Here is a 17,195-nt window from a genome sequence, read left to right as displayed (position 1 = left end):
TATTGAAGTCTATAGCGGTTCGCCCGGGTTCGCGAACTTTTGCGGAAGTTCACGTTCGCATTTCGCGAACGCAAAATTTAGGTTTGCGACATCACTACATATTAATATAAATATATTAAATATTGAAATAATATATATTTAAGTAATAACAAATCCTAATTATATAAATAAATATTTTTTTAAATATTAAAAAATAAACTTTCTTATGTACATTTAGGGGCCGAATTATCAAGCTCCGAATTCAGGGCATGTGCACGCTTATGAGCCTACCTCAGTATGCTATATATTAATATATATTTCACAGCCTAGATCCCTGCTGACTTACCCTCACATTACAGATATTTTTCGGAAGCTGAAGATCTCACATATACGAATCCTAACACGTCAGAGCCCAGATATAAATATTACAGATCATATTTCTGATCATTTCATGTGTTTTCATCATTACAAATGTAACTTTTGGTTTATTTTTTTACTTTAATGTTATTTTTTTTTATTGAAAATTTCCATCCAGGTCCTGAGGACAAAGATGAAAAGAGGGAACGTGATCAGTAAGTGGAATTTACTACAATTTTACACATTTTACATGTTTTCTACAAAACAGACATCGGGCATATTTATCAATGTGCGAGCGGACATGATACAACGTAGCGTATTATGTCCGACGCACAGCAATAAACATCAATAAATGCCAACAGCATACGCTGTCAGCATTTATCATTGCACCAGCAGTTCTTGTGAACTCTTAAGACCGCTGCTTCATAACTTCTGTTTCGGGCGAGCCTGAAGGCTCACCGGATACAAGGAACATCAAGCTCCATACAGAGTTTGAGAAATATGCCCCATCAACTCTAAAAACGTATAAGATCACATAGCTATATTATATAAGACCAGCTATGTTTGTCCAACACAGTCATGCGCAATAGAGACTGCGCGAGACAAACATACCTGGCCTTAACCCCTTAATGACCAGCGCTGATGCGCAGTAGAGATTACTCTCTGCCGCTCTCTGCCGCAATCTCGCAAAAAGTAGCAAGATCACATTATTTCTGCATGCTCCACTGCTGCACTGCAGAAAAAAAAAATGCTGAGAGTGGCAGGGAGGGGGGAGGAGGGAGGAGGAGGAGGGAGGAGGGAGAGGGACTCGAGGGTAGGGAGTGGTGGGCAAATGAGGTAGGGGGAGGAAGTTGGACACCTTTTGGCCCCTGAACAAGGGCTTTAACACTAGTTTGAGAAGGGGTAAAGAGCGCAAAAGAGAGGGAGAAGAGAGCACTAAAGAGAGGGGAGAGAGAGCCAAAGAGGGGGGAGAGAGAGAGCAAAAGAGAGGGGGAGAGAGCGCAAAAGAGGGGGGAGAGCGCAAAAGAGGGGGGGAGAGAGAGCAAAAGAGGGGGGGAGGAGAGCGCGTATACCTATATATATATTTATGTATCTGTAACTATACCTATATATATTTATATATATGTACCTGTAACTATACCTATATATATATATATATATATATATATATATGTATATATATATATTTGCGCTTGTAGGGTTAACCCGAGAGCGAAAACAGTTTACTTTTAATTCATAATTTGAGCGCAATCCGACGAGCACAAAAATCTAAATTCTAGGGCAATTAACGCCCTACAGGGAGTGTCGATTTGCATTCCACTCATGCGGCTAGATTTAGAGTTTGGCGTTAGCCATCAAAACCAGCGTTAGGGGCTCCTAACGCTGGTTTTGGGCTACCGCTGGTATTTAGAGTCAGTCAGGAAAGGGTCTAACGCTCACTTTGCAGCCGTGACTTTTCCATACCGCAGATCCCCATACGCCATTTGCGTATCCTATCTTTTCAATGTAACGCCGGGTATTTAGAGTCTTGGCTGAAGTGAGCGTTAGAAATCTAACGACAAGACTCCAGACGCAGAAAAAAGTCAGGAGTTAAGAGCTTTCTGGGCTAACGCCGGTTCATAAAGCTCTTAACTACTGTGCTCTAAAGTACACTAACACCCATAAACTACCTATGTACCCCTAAACCGAGGCCCCCCCCACATCGCCGCCACTCTAATAAAAAAATTTAACCCCTAATCTGCCGACCGCACACCGCTGCAACCTACGTTATCCCAAAGTACCCCTAATCTGCTGCCCCTAACACCGCCGACCCCTACATTATATTTATTAACCCCTAATCTGCCGCCCCCAACGTCGCCGCCACCTACCTACACTTATTAACCCCTAATCTGCCGACCGGACCTCACCGCTACTATAATAAAGTTAACTTTTTTTTTATTTATTTATTTTAACCAGGTACAATAGCTATTAAATAGTTAATAACTATTTAATAGCTACCTACTTAAAATAATTACAAAATTACCTGGAAAATAAATCCTAACCTAAGTTAGAATTAAACCTAACACTACACTATCAATACATTAATTAAATAAATTACCTACAATTATCTACAATTAAACCTAACACTACACTATCAATAAATTAATTAAATAAAATACCTACAAATAAATACAATTAAATAAACTAACTAAAGTACAAAAAATAAAAAAAGAACTAAGTTACAAAAAATAAAAAAATAATTTACAAACATTAGAAAAATATTACAACAATTTTAAGCTAATTACACCTACTCTAAGCCCCCTAATAAAATAACAAAGCCCCCCCAAAATAAAAAAAATGCCCTACCCTATTCTAAAATACAAATAGAAAAGCTCTTTTACCTTACCAGCCCTTAAAAGGGCCTTTTGCGGGCATGCCCCAAAGAATTCAGCTCTTTTGCCTGTAAAAAAAACATACAATACCCCCCCCCAACATTACAACCCACCATCCACATACCCCTAATCTAACCCAAACCCCCCTAAGCGGGGGCTGAAGAAGTCCATCATCAGGCTGAAGAGGTCCATCATCGGGCTGAAGTCTTGATCCAAGCGGCGGCTGAAGAAGTCCATCATCGGGCTGAAGTCTTGATCCAAGCGGGCGCTGAAGAAGTCCATCACCGGGCTGAAGTCTTCTATCAAGCGGCATCTTCAATCTTCTTTCTTCCGGAGCCATCTTCTTCCAGCCGACGCGGATCCATCCTCTTCTACCGACGCCTACTCGCCGAATGACGGTTCCTTTAAATGACATCATCCAAGATGGCGTCCCTCGAATTCCGATTGGCTGATAGGATCCTATCAGCCAATCGGAATTAAGGTAGGAAAATTCTGATTGGCTGATGGAATCAGCCAATCAGATTCAAGTTCAATCCGATTGGCTGATCCAATCAGCCAATCAGATTGAGCTTGCATTCTATTGGCTGATCGGAACAGCCAATAGAATGCGAGCTCAATATTAATCCTAAAATAGCTACAATATAATTATAATTTATATTGTAGCTATATTAGGGTTTATTTTACAGGTAAGTATTTAGTTTTAAATAGGAATAATTTATTTAATAAATAAGAGGTAATTTATTTCGTTAGATAAAAATTATATTTAACTTAGGGGGGTGTTAGTGTTAGGGTTAGACTTAGCTTTAGGGGTTAATACATTTAATAGAGTAGCGGTGAGGTCTGGTCGGCAGATTAGGGGTTAATACTTGGAAGTTAGGTGTCGGTGATGTTAGGGAGGGCAGATTAGGGGTTAATAAGTGTAGGTAGGTGGCGGCGACGTTGGGGGCGGCAGATTAGGGGTTATTAAATATAATATAGGGGTCGGCTGTGTTAGGGGCAGCAGATTAGGGGTACATAGGGATAACGTAGGTTGCGGCGGTGTACGGAGAGGCAGATTAGGGGTTAATAATAAAATGCAGGGGTCAGCGATAGCGGGGTTGGCAGATTAGGGGTTAATAAGTGTAAGGTTAGGGGTGTTTAGACTCGGGGTACATGTTAGGCTGTTAGGTGCAGACTTAGGAAGTGTTTCCCCATAGGAAACAATTGGGCTGCGTTAGGAGCTGAACGCTGCTTTTTTGCAGGTGTTAGGTTTTTTTTTTCAGCTCAAACAGCCCCATTGTTTCCTATGGGGAAATCGTGCACAAGCACGTTTTTGAAGCTGGCCGCGTCCGTAAGCACCGCTGGTATTGAGAGTTGCAGTGGCGGTAAATTATGCTATACGCTCCCTTTTTGGAGCCTAACGCAGCCCTTCTGTGAACTCTAAATACCAGCGGTATTTAAAAGGTGCGGGGGGAAAAAAGCCAGCGTTAGCTACGCGGGTCGTTACCGACAAAACTCTAAATCTAGCTGATAATCTTGCCCTTAAAGGGACACTGAACCCAATTTTTTTCTTTCATGATTCAGATAGAGCATGCAATTTTAAGTAACTTTCTAATTTACTTCTATTATCAAATGTTCTTAATTCTCTTGGTATCTTTATTTGAAAAGCAAGAATGTAAGTTTAGTTGCCGGCCCATTTTTGGTGAACAACCTGGGTTGTTCTTGCTGATTGGTGGATTAATTTAACTGACCAATAAACAAATGCTGTCCAGGGTTCTGAACAAAAAAATTGCTTATATGCCTTCTTTTTAAAATAAAGATAGCAAGAGAATGAAGAACATTTGATAATAGGAGTAAATTAGAAAGTTGCTTAAAATTGCATGCTCTATCTGAATCACAGACAAAGAAATTTGGGTTCAGTGTCCCTTTAAGTCATTCTAAAGAGTTCACAAACTTTTTCTTGCACCTGTAGAAGGTACATATGGGCAAATAAAAGGGACGCTGCATTAAAGAAAGTCATTCTTCCATATGATATAGCTGCATCTAAACATCTTCCCTTTTTTCTGAAAATAAAATGAATCTGTTATAATGAAAAGCTAGAATATACTGTATGTTTATTCCTGATACACAATGTTTTTATTTTATATTTACAGACCTTCTTACATCATTACAACAAATCTGATAACCCCACCCAATAAAGCGGATCGACGTTTACCGCTAGTTGTAATAGAAGGAAATTACATCATCAATTTCCCGCAGGTAAAATTAATATTTGAAGAAATAAAAAACTTGTGTCAGACGCCCTTACTCCCTACAGCAAGAAAAAGGAAAGATTTTTTTGTATTGTTTCGCTGTATAAGCTTCCAAGTAGAACACTTTTAATGATAGGATCTAGAGACTTTGGGGCCAAATGTCATTGTGCGGACAGACATGATCCGCTGTAGAGGATCATGTCCGTCGCACATCAATAAATGCCGACAGTATAAACTGTTGGCATTTATCATTGCACAAGCATTTTTTGTGAAATGCTTGTGCAATACTGCCCCCCTGCAGATTCACGGCCAATCGACCACTAGCAGGGGGTGTCAATCAAACCGATCGTATCCGATCAGGCTGATTGCTGTCCGCCGTCTCAGATGGTGGCGGACGAGTTAAGGTGCAGCTGTTTCTTAACTCCTGTGCCCCGGCAAGCCTGAAGGCTCGTGCGGAAACAGCAGCATATGGCTGCATTTGGGGGTTGTCTCTGCCCGAAGTTTCCAGCTTGCAAGAAACTGAAGTTAAGAAGCAGCGGTCGTAAGACCCCCGCTCCTTAAATTGTCCGCCACCTTTAAGGTCAGCAATCATCCTAATCTGAAATGATCGGGGATGATTGACAACCTCTGCTAGCGGCCTATTGGCTGCAAATGTGCAGGGGGCGGCATTGCACAAGCATTTCACAAGAATGCTTGTGCAATGTTAAATGCTGACAGTGTATGCTGTTTGCATTTAGCGATTTCGGGTTCAACATGATCCTCTACAGCGTCTCTGTCCGCCCGACATTTAATAAATCTACCCCTTTTAGTAAATCACTATAGAGTTTTCATTATTGTACTGCAATTACTGATAAAGTTGTTATATTGAGGACTCTACTTGTATCCACAGCTTATTTCTTCCCACCCATTAAAGGGTCAGTTTACCAAAAAAAAAATGTCCTTTTATTTGTTTCAAGTTAAGATCCATTTTACCCACTGGAGTGTATTAAATTGTTTACAAGTAGGCTCCTTTACCCTTATTGTGGCATTTGAAATAGCTGATTTAGCCTGTGGTTTCCCCACCTTTACTGAAAGATTCTTTACTGAAGTCCAGACTATGTAAATACAGGTAGCAGAAGAAATAGCTCTCCCAGTGGGGTACAGAAGAGATATCTAATAAAATGACATTTGTCCTTGTTCTCTCTAAGTATTGGTCTTTGGTTTACAGACACAAGATAAGGAAGTACACAAAGTGATAACATAATGAGATCTCATTTTACCTGCAAGCTCAACCCATTTCAATAGGTTGTGGTTTTAAAGCACAAAACCAGCAATTTCATATACACAAATAAACCTGAAAATATAATTTCTTGTACATTCTATACTCTGCAGCTGTATAACAAGTCACTGGAAAAACTAGGGGAAAACAAGTTTACAGTGTACTGTCCCTTTAATTCTTTGTTTTCCTATTTTCTCCCTGTAGTTTTTAAGACCTTTAATAAATATGTCCATTTGAATGTCATTAGTTCTATTGATATCGGTATTTATGTTTTGTTTCCTTCTTTTTCTTCACACTGTCATTTTTATTAATTATACAAAAATCTATTTGTAAAAAACCTACTGATAAAGTAAAACTTTCTTTAATTTGATAGTTGTCTGAGATTACGAACCATTGGTTTGTTTTGTTTTTCTAGATACGACCAAAATCTGCTGCCCCTCTTAGCCCTAGGGCGACTCAGTCACTACTTGCGTGGTGCAAAGAAATAACCCAGGGTTACCCAGGTATTCAAGTCACCAATTTTACCACCTCATGGACAAATGGACTGGCGTTTTGTGCATTACTGCACCACTTTAAAAATGATGTAATGTAAGTATGGATTTATTTGTTTTTACCTTTCATTTACACGGTCATTAATGCAGTCGGGGGTCTTCAACCAAGGGAAAACAGGCTTATAGGAGGACTCTCTTCATATACTGATTATTGTCAGTCTTGAAAAGAAAGTAAACATTATTGTTTTACTTTAAAAAAAACTGCAAGTTGCAATGCCCCGAGTCTCATCTTATGTTTTGAATTGTTTGATAAGTATATTTTAGGAACTGCTAAGGATCTGCACTGCCTGCCACCCTTCCAGAGACTTTCTATTAAAAGCAGACAGAGAGTACAGATAGTCAAATGCTTCACCACCCACCCAATAGACTGTAGCAGGATGAAAGTCACAAAAGCATTGGTGGAAAACAAATAGGGGTATATAAAGTGCAAGCAGACAAGATACGATGTAGTGTATCATGTCTGCTGCACATCGCTAAATGCCGCCAGCATACGCTGTCATCATTTATCATTGCACCAGCAGATTCACGGCCAAACAGGGGGTGTCAATCAAACTGATCGTATTCGATCGGCTTGATTCCTGTACGCAACCTCAGGGCAGGCAGACCAGTTATGGAGCAGCGGTCTTTAGAAACAAGCGGCATCACGCTCCATACGGAACTTAATAAATCGGCCTCATAATGTTTACTGTTCTTTTAATACCCAAATGTAAAATATGAACATTTCAATATTTACATTTAAAGGTTGATTCTCATAGACTTTAATGTACATCTATAGGAATAAACATTAAATGCTAGATTACAAGCGGAGCACTAATTTATTGCGCCGGTTTACGAGCATTCAATAAATAAACAGCCATTACAAGTGGTTGGTTATTGCTACCGTGAGTTCGCAGTTATGAGGGGTTAAAGTTGGCAGGTGTGGGTGTTAGAAAAAAGAAAACGGCACTGAAAAGGGCCTTTATATAGCGGTCTATGGGAACTGTGTGTTCTCTATAAATATATATGTAAATGCTTATACTAACATATATACACATACTAACACATAAATATATATGCATATAATCATATACAAAAGCTGCTCATTGCTGTGCGACTTACCCCCTTCGCTGCGCTAGGTTCTCAGTCTTGTCTTTCGGCATAAGAACGAGGCTCCCGTTGGAGTCTATGGAAGCGCGCTCTCATGAGCAATCCGAACGCGAGGTCGCGTTTCCATTGCACCTTACTTGTAATACCAGCGCACATTTACGTGCGCTGGTATTACTAAGTGAAGTGCAAATATTGCTTTCGCAGAATCGATATTTTTCGCTCAATTTATAATCTAGCCCTAAATTGAATATGATTTAATCTATAGAAACAGTGAACAGTAGAATAAATATTAAAAATGCATATTGGATCTCTCAGGGGGATATTTTTCAAGCCGTCAACCGCAAATACGCTGGAATTCCGCAGCGTAATTATGGTGAGCTTGATTTCACCTAGTTATCAAAGCCTACAAACCGGCAAAAGTTGAAATTTGTGACGTAACATACGATCCGCCGGTCTCAATCTGACACAGATCGATGCTTACGGCATTACAGATGTTCCAAAAATACATTCGGCACTATTTGACACTTTTTCAAAGATATCAAATAGTTAACCGGTACGCTCGCGGGTATTCCGGTCCAGCATACCTGGTTTTCAATCTGCCACCCTGGTGCCATAGGAATCAATGGGAGTCTGAAAGCAGCAAAAGCTTATGTTCAATGCTGCCAGATATCCCATTGATTTCTAAGGTAGAAAACCAGTAAAGTTTACACCTAACACCCTAATATAAGCCCCGATTCTAAACACCCCTAATCTGCCGCCCCGACATCGGTGCCACCTACATAATGTTATTAACCCCTATCCCGCCGCTCCCGGACCCCACCGCAACTAAATAAAAGTATTAACCCCTATCCCGCCGCTCCCGGACCCCACCGCAACCTAAATAAATGTATTAACCCCTAAACCCCTGGCCTCCCACATCACTACCACTTACTAAACCTATTAACCCCTAAACCACCAGCCCCCCGCATCGCCATAAACTAAATTAAGCTATTAATGTTATTAAACTACATAATGTTATTAACCCCTATCCCGCCGCTCCCGGACCCCACCGCAACTAAATAAAAGTATTAACCCCTATCCCTGGCCTCCCACATCACTACCACTTACTAAACCTATTAACCCCTAAACCACCAGCCCCCCGCATCGCCATAAACTAAATTAAGCTATTAATGTTATTAAACTACATAATGTTATTAACCCCTATCCCGCCGCTCCCGGACCCCACCGCAACTAAATAAAAGTATTAACCCCTATCCCGCCGCTCCCGGACCCCACCGCAACCTAAATAAATGTATTAACCCCTAAACCCCTGGCCTCCCACATTACTACCACTTACTAAACCTATTAACCCCTAAACCACCAGCCCCCCGCATCGTCATAAACTAAATTAAGCTATTAACCCTTAAACCTAAAAACCCACTAACTTTACATTAAAATTACAACATCCCTATCTTATAATAAATTTAAACTTACCTGTAGAATTAAATTAAACTATATTAAACTATTAATTAACCTACCCTAACTATTGTACTAAAATTATATTAAACTATTAATTAACCTACCCTAACTATTATACTAAAATTACATTAAACTGCTAATTAAATTAACTATATTACATATTTAAAAACCTAACCCTACTCAAATTATTTAAATCTACAATTAAAAATTACTAAATTACAAAAAATAAACGCTGTTACAAAAAAAACACTAAGTTACAAAAAAACAAAACACTAAGTTACAAAAAATAAAAAAAAAATATAAAAAAAAAAAGAATTACACCTATCTAATAGCCCTATCAAGATAATAAAAAACCTAGCCTACAATAAACTACCAATTGCCCTTAATAGGGCCTTTTGCAGGGCATTGCCCCAAAGAAATCAGCTCTTTTACCTGTAAAAAAAAATACAAACACCCCCCCCCCCCAACAGTAAAACCCACACAACCAACCACCCCAAATAAAAACCCTATCTAAAAAACCTAAGCTCCCCATTGCCGATCGATGCTTACGGCATTACAGATGTTCCAAAAATACATTCGGCACTATTTGACACTTTTTCAAAGATATCAAATAGTTAACCGGTACGCTCGCGGCTATTCCGGTCCAGCATACCTGGTTTTCAATCTGCCACCCTGGTGCCATAGGAATCAATGGGAGTCTGAAAGCAGCAAAAGCTTATGTTCAATGCTGCCAGATATCCCATTGATTTCTAAGGTAGAAAACCAGTAAAGTTTACACCTAACACCCTAATATAAGCCCCGATTCTAAACACCCCTAATTTGCCGCCCCGACATCGGTGCCACCTACATAATGTTATTAACCCCTATCCCGCTGCTCCCGGACCCCACCGCAACTAAATAAAAGTATTAACCCCTATCCCGCCGCTCCCGGACCCCACCGCAACCTAAATAAATGTATTAACCCCTAAACCCCTGGCCTCCCACATCACTACCACTTACTAAACCTATTAACCCCTAAACCACCAGCCCCCCGCATCGCCATAAACTAAATTAAGCTATTAATGTTATTAAACTACATAATGTTATTAACCCCTATCCCGCCGCTCCCGGACCCCACCGCAACTAAATAAAAGTATTAACCCCTATCCCTGGCCTCCCACATCACTACCACTTACTAAACCTATTAACCCCTAAACCACCAGCCCCCCCGCATCGCCATAAACTAAATTAAGCTATTAATGTTATTAAACTACTAACCCTATCTAAAAAACCTAAGCTCCCCATTGCCCTGAAAAGGGCATTTGTATGGGCATTGCCCTTAAAGGGCATTTAGCTCTTTTTACTGCCCAGACCCTACTCTAAAAATCCATGTGGCCTCTTCTATCTTCATCAATCCGGCGAGGAGCGGGTCCATCCTGAAAAAAATCCGGCGTGGAGCGGGTCCATCCTGAAGACATCCGACGAGGAGCTCCTCTTCAATACGGTCTCCGCCGTAAACTGGATCTTGAATGCAAGTGACGTCATCCAAGATGGCGTCCCTTGCATTCCTATTGGCTGAAAGGTTCCAATCAGCTAATAGGATTAAAGCAGCTAAAATCCTATTGGCTGTTCCAATCAGCCAATAGGATTTGAGCAGCTCTCATCCTATTGGCTGTTCCAATCAGCCAATAGGAGCTCTCTTCCTGTTGGCTGATTGGAACAGCCAATAGGATGGAAGCTGCTCTAATCCTATTGGCTGATTGGAACCTTTCAGCCAATAGGAATGCAAGTGACGTCATCTTGGATGATGTCACTTGTATTCAAGATCCAGTTTACAGCAGAGACCGTGTTGAAGAGGAGCTCCTCATCGGATGTCTTCAGGATGGACCCACTCCGCGCCACATTTTTTTCAGGATGGACCCGCTCCTCACCGGATGGATGAAGATAGAAGAGGCCGCCCAGATGAAGACTTCTTGCCGGCTGGATGGATCCTTCAAGGGGAACTTCAAAAACTGTAAGTGGATCATCAGGGGTTAGTGTTAAGTTTATTTAAGGCTTTTTTGGGTGGGTTTTATTTTCAGAGTAGGGTCTGGGCAGTAAAAGAGCTAAATGCCCTTTTAAGGGCAATGCCCATACAAATGCCCTTTTCAGGGCAATGGGGAGCTTAGTTTTTTTAGATAGGGTTTTTATTTGGGAGGGTTGGTTGTGTGGGTGATGGGTTTTACTGTTGGGGGGGTGTTTGTATTTTTTTTACAGGTAAAATAGCTGATTTCTTTTGGGCAATGCCCAACAAAAAGCCCTTTTAACGGCCATTGGTAGTTTATTATAGGCTAGGGTTTTTTTATTTGAGGGGGGGTATTTTTATAGGGCTATTAGATTAGGTGTAATTCTTTTTTATTTTTGATACTGTGGTTTTTTATTTTTTGTAACAGTGTTTCTTATTTTTTGTAACAGCTTTTTTTTGTAATTTAGTAATTTTTATTTGTAGATTTAAATAATTTGAGTAGGGTTAGGTTTTTAAATATGTAATATAGTTAATTTAATTGGTAGTTTAATGTAATTTTAGTATAATAGGGTAGGTTAATTATTAGTTTAATATAGTTTAATGTAATTTTAGTATAATAGGGTAGGTTAATTAATAGTTAAATATAGTTTAATTTAAATTTTAGTAAAATACTTAGGGTAGGTTAATTAATAGTTTAATATAGTTTCATTTAATTTTAGTATAATAGTTAGGGTAGGTTAATTAATAGTTTAATATAGTTTAATTCAAATTTTAGTAAAATAGGGTAGGTTAATTAATAGTTTAATATAGTTTAATTCAAATTTTAGTAAAATAGTTAGGGTAGGTTAATTAATAGTTTAATATAGTTTAATTTAATTTTAGTATAATAGTTAGGGTAGGTTAATTAATAGTTTAATATGGTTTAATTTAATTCTACATGTAAGTTTAAATTTATTATAAGATAGGAATGTTTTAATTTGAATGAAAAGTTAGCGAGTTGTTAGGTTAAGGGGTTAATAGCTTAATTTAGTTTATGGCGATGTGGGGGGCTATGGTTTAGAGTTTAATAGGTTTAGTAAGTGGTAGTGATGTGGGAGGCCAGGGGTTTAGGGGTTAATACTTTAATTTAATGCGGTGGGGTCCGGGAGCGGCATGATAGGGGTTAAACATTTTAGTATAGTGGCTCTGTTTAGTGACAGGGTATAAATAAAGTTGGTAAAAAGCCAAATAGCAGCGAGATCGATAACTGCTAGTTAACAACAGTCCACTGCTCATCACCCCATACTTGGTGCGCGGCTTTTTGCTCTGCTTTTCTCATAAATATGGAGATCGTATTCAGGTCCGAGGCAGCGATATTAGGCCAGCGTATTGGTGCCGTCGAATGCAAGAAAGTTGACGGTTTGATAGATAGGCCTCTATATGTTTTATAATTTTTTGTTAATTTGCGGTAAACCATCGAAGCCTGCAACTCTTTCACTGTTAATGGTAATGGGCAACCTCATGGTAAATTTGACTTCTGTTTTAGAAAAAAAGTTTTCCATTAACATATTAATTTATATCTGACCTTTATTAGAAGATCTTTTATAATCATTGTATTTTGTCTCCCCAGAGACTTTAGCTCACTCAAACCACAGGACTTCAAAAAGAATAACAAGATGGTGAGTAGTAAAACTGTGGTGAAGTTTCTATCATTTCAGTCATTTTGTGAATGTAAATTGCTTTCTGTAGGTTGTAACAAGGCTTTTTGGAAGCTATTTAGCTCTCTGTATTTTGGTACAAATTGTTTATGGAAGTCTCATGGCATTTACAGTTTACATTACCCCTCTCCAAGTGACATGGAAGTCATTGTGTTTAATGTATCACTTCTAGTCCCTTAGTATACTTGTGCCATTTTTTGCAGTAGAGAGGTCCCACCCCTTGCTCTCTCTCTCCCCCCTGTCTTGTGCTCTCTCTCTCTCCCCCCCTCTATTTTACTCTCTCTCCCCCTCTATTTTGCTCTCTCTCTATCCCCACTCTCTTTTGCTCTCTCTCTCTTACTCTCTCTCTCTCTCCCCCCCTCTCTTTTACTCTCTCTCTCCCCCCTCTCGTTTGCTCTCTCTCTCCCCCTTCCCTCTCTTTTTTCTCTCTCTCTCTCTCCCCCTCTCTTTTTCTCTCTCTCTCTCTTCCTCTCTTTTGCTCTCTCTCTCCCCCTCTCTTTTGCTCTCTCTCTCCCCCTCTCTTTTGCTCTCTCTACCCCTCTCTTTTGCTCTCTCTACCCCTCTCGTTGGCTCTCTCTCCCCCCCTCTCTTTTGCTCTCTCTCGCCCTCTCTTTTGCTCTCTCTCTCCCTTTTTGCTCTCTCCCCCCTCTCTTTTGCTCTCTCTCCCCCCTCTCTTTTGCTTTATCTCCCCTCTCTCTTTTGATCTCTCTATCCCACCTCTTTTGCTCTCTCTCCCACCTATTTTGCTCTCTCTTCCCTCTCTTTTGCTTTGACTCCCCCCTTCTCTTTTGCTCTGTCTCTTCCCTCTTTTTCTCTCTTCCACTCCTTTGTTCTCTCTACTCCCTCTCTTTTTCTCTCTCTCCCCCCTCTTTTGCGCTCTCTCACAGCCAGGACCACCCAGCCCGCTCCTGCCCGACCAAGCCCCCCACTATTACGGCGCTTCCGGCCACGCTCTCTTCCGGTCACGCCCCCATCACAGTGCTCCCACTGGCCATGACCCCCCGCTATAGCTGCTTCTGTCTATCCTCTCTGCTGCCTGATTGTAATGGCCAGGAAATTTTTGTCCTTGCACAGACTCTACAGCGCATTACAGCTTCGGACAAACATACCTGGCCTTTTATATTATAGGATATATATATATATATATATATATATATATATATACATACACACATACACACATATATACACTAAATATGTGGGTAGCCCTTGCCCTTTTTTTAAGTAGAGAAGGAGGCTAAGCACAACATAGTCAGTCAGTGGCTGTATTGCTTGAGCCATGGAGGAAACAGGATATAAAGCATATTGGTTCCACTCGTTTTCTCCTCAGCTTATTGCAATGAGAACCCAAGAGCAAGTTCCATTTTAACAGTAAGGCTTAGAAAAAGCATCAGAGATGTGGATTAGCCAGACTTTGAATATAAATAATAAAGGAATATAAATAGTCCATGTTAAACCATTATTATGTCTCTAGAAATGACACATAGCTGCATTATGGTTTTCATGGGCCCTGAGCACGTATACCTTGATCTCCTTTCTACATAAAAAAACAAATAAATAAATATTATATTTCTTTCTAATGACAAGGTGAGTCCACAAATCATCTATAATTACTGTTGGGAATATCACTCCTGGCCAGCAGGAGGAGGCAAAGAGCACCACAGCAAAGTTGTTAAATATCACTCCCTTACCCACAATCCCCAGTCATTCTCTTTGCCTGTAGTGCAAGGAGGAGGTGAAGTTTAGGTGTCTGATAAAAAGTTTTCTTCAATCAAGATTTTATTATTTTTAAAGCAAAGTAAGCTTATTCTGATCTTTTCTGGGGTCTAGCCTTAGTCCACGTCAGTCTCTTCAGTAGGGCAGTGGTGGCTTTTGAGCACTTGAGAACTTGTGGGGTCCAATCCTCACTGCGTTTTCTCAAGAATTTGATGCACTCTCCAGAAAGCCTGAGTAGGTTTACTCAGTTTTCTTTCTTTCTTCACAGGTCCATGTGAGGTGCTACACCCTCTCAAACCAGGTGAGCTGTCCAGACAACACTTTCAGATAAGTGCCATTTAAATTTTTTTTACAATGCGAATACTGGCACTTGTTACAGTTAAGAGCTGTATTACATTTATTGGGACTTAATTAAACCTTCATGTTTGGTGTTTTATTTAAGGCAGTTTTGGGCATTGAGACTGTGAGGAGTGGGATTAATTGTGGCTTAGTGATTTATTTTACTTAGTAAAAACTTTTACTGTTGTTAGCTGTTTTTTCGGCAGTTAGGGCTCTGTAATTGCAAGGACAGCTCTGTTCTTTAAAAAACAGGACAGGTAGGCACCTCAGTAAAGCTACTAAGGTGTATAGGTAGCCTGAGGTTTATTTGGTTTGTTTCGTAATCATTCATTTACATTTAAAGACACAGTACACTTTTTTTTTTTCAAATAAAGAACATTTTTACACTTTATCCTTATTTATTACACATTATGGATCAAGATGCTTTTCAAACCAGTATCCCAGGCGAAGTATCTGCTTGTCAGTTATGTTTTGATGCTCAGGTGAAAAATACAGTTCCTTTTTGTTCCTCATGCATTGAGAGAACTTTAGGTTATAGTTAGAGATAAAATATTTGACCATGAGCCACCATTATCCCAGGCAAATGCTATTCAGGTGTCTCCTGTAGCAGATATGCCGCAGTTTTCTACTTAAAGGGTCCCAACTTTTTCAGTCTCCACATACTATGACCTGTGTTTCCTCTGGCAATCCCGTAGGATTTTCTCTACAAGACATTGCTTCCCAAGTATCCCTTGCGGTATCTGAAGCCTTGTCAGCTTTTCCTATGTTGCAGGAAGACATAAAGAAATTTAAAGAAACAGTTACTAAGGTTTCTGATCAAGTTCTGGCTATTCAGACTGTCCCTTCCCATAAACCTGAGGAAGAAGACATGTTGGTAGCGTCTGAGGGGGAAATCTCAGACTCAGATAGTGTAATTCCTTCTTCTGATGCTGAAGTGGTATCCTTCAGATTTAAGCTAGAACACCTTTGCTTATTACTTAAGGAGGTTTTGGCTACTTTGGACGACTCCGACACAACTATCGTAGTCAACCCTAAAAAGTCTAGTAAATTGAACAAGTACTTTGATGTTCCCTCTCCGATGGAGGTTTTTCCGGTTTCTGACCGTGCTACGGACATTATTGCTAGAGAATGGGAAAGACCTGGTATTCCCTTTTCTCCTTCTCCTATTGGTAAGAAAATATTTCCTATAGCAGATTCTATTAAGGAGTCGTGGCAGACGGTTCCTAAGGTAGAGGGAGCAATCTCTACTTTAGCTAAGAGGACTACTATTACCATAGAGGATAGTTGTTATTTTAAGGATCTAATGGATAAAAAATTAGAGGCTTTATTAAAAAAGATGTATGTCCACCAGGGTCTACAATGGTAGCCTGCGGTGTGTATTGCCACTGTTACAAGCGCTGTAGCTTACTGGTTTGATGCGTTGTCTGAATCTCTTCAGACGGATACTCCTCTTGAGAAGATCCAGGACAGGATAAAGGCTCTTAAGTTACCCAATTCCTTCATTACAGATGCTTCCTTACTGGGAGCCAAAATTTCTGGCTTTGCAGTCCTAGCCCACAGGGCCTTGTGGTTGAAGTCCTGGTCTGCAGATGTGTCATCTAAATCTAAGCTCATGTCTATTCCTTACAAGGGTAAGACCTTGTTTGGACCTGGTTTGGCGGAAATTATTTCATATATTATTGGAGGGAAGGGTTCTTTTCTTCCTCAAGATAAAAAGAATAAGCAGAAAGGACATCAGAGTAATTTTCGTTCCTTTCGTAACTTTAAAGGAAAGTCTTCCTCCCCTTTCTCCAAGCAAGATCAAGCCAAGCCTTCCTGGAAGCCCAACCTTCCTGGAAGCCCAAACAATCTAAAAAACCTTCAACTGATTCCAAGTCAGCATGAAGGACTGGCCCCCGATCCAGGAGCGGATCTTGTAGGGGGCAGATTTTCTTTTTTCTCTCAAGCTTGGATAAGAGATGTTCTGGATCCCTGGGTGGTAGACATGGTCTCCAAGGGATACAAAATAGACTTAAAATATTTTCCTCCCAGAGGCAGGTTTCTTCTCTCCAGATTATCTGAAGAACAGATAAAAAGAGAGGCGTTCTTACATTGTGTCCAGGACCTTACCACCCTGGGGATGACTGTTCCAGTTCCTTTTCAGGAAAGGGGTCAAGGATTCTACTTG

Source organism: Bombina bombina, chromosome 2 (genome assembly GCF_027579735.1).
Source record: "Bombina bombina isolate aBomBom1 chromosome 2, aBomBom1.pri, whole genome shotgun sequence".
In the NCBI taxonomy this organism is placed as follows: Eukaryota; Metazoa; Chordata; class Amphibia; order Anura; family Bombinatoridae; genus Bombina; species Bombina bombina.
The sequence above is the reverse complement of the archived record's forward strand: the minus strand, read 5'-3'. Positions refer to the sequence as shown.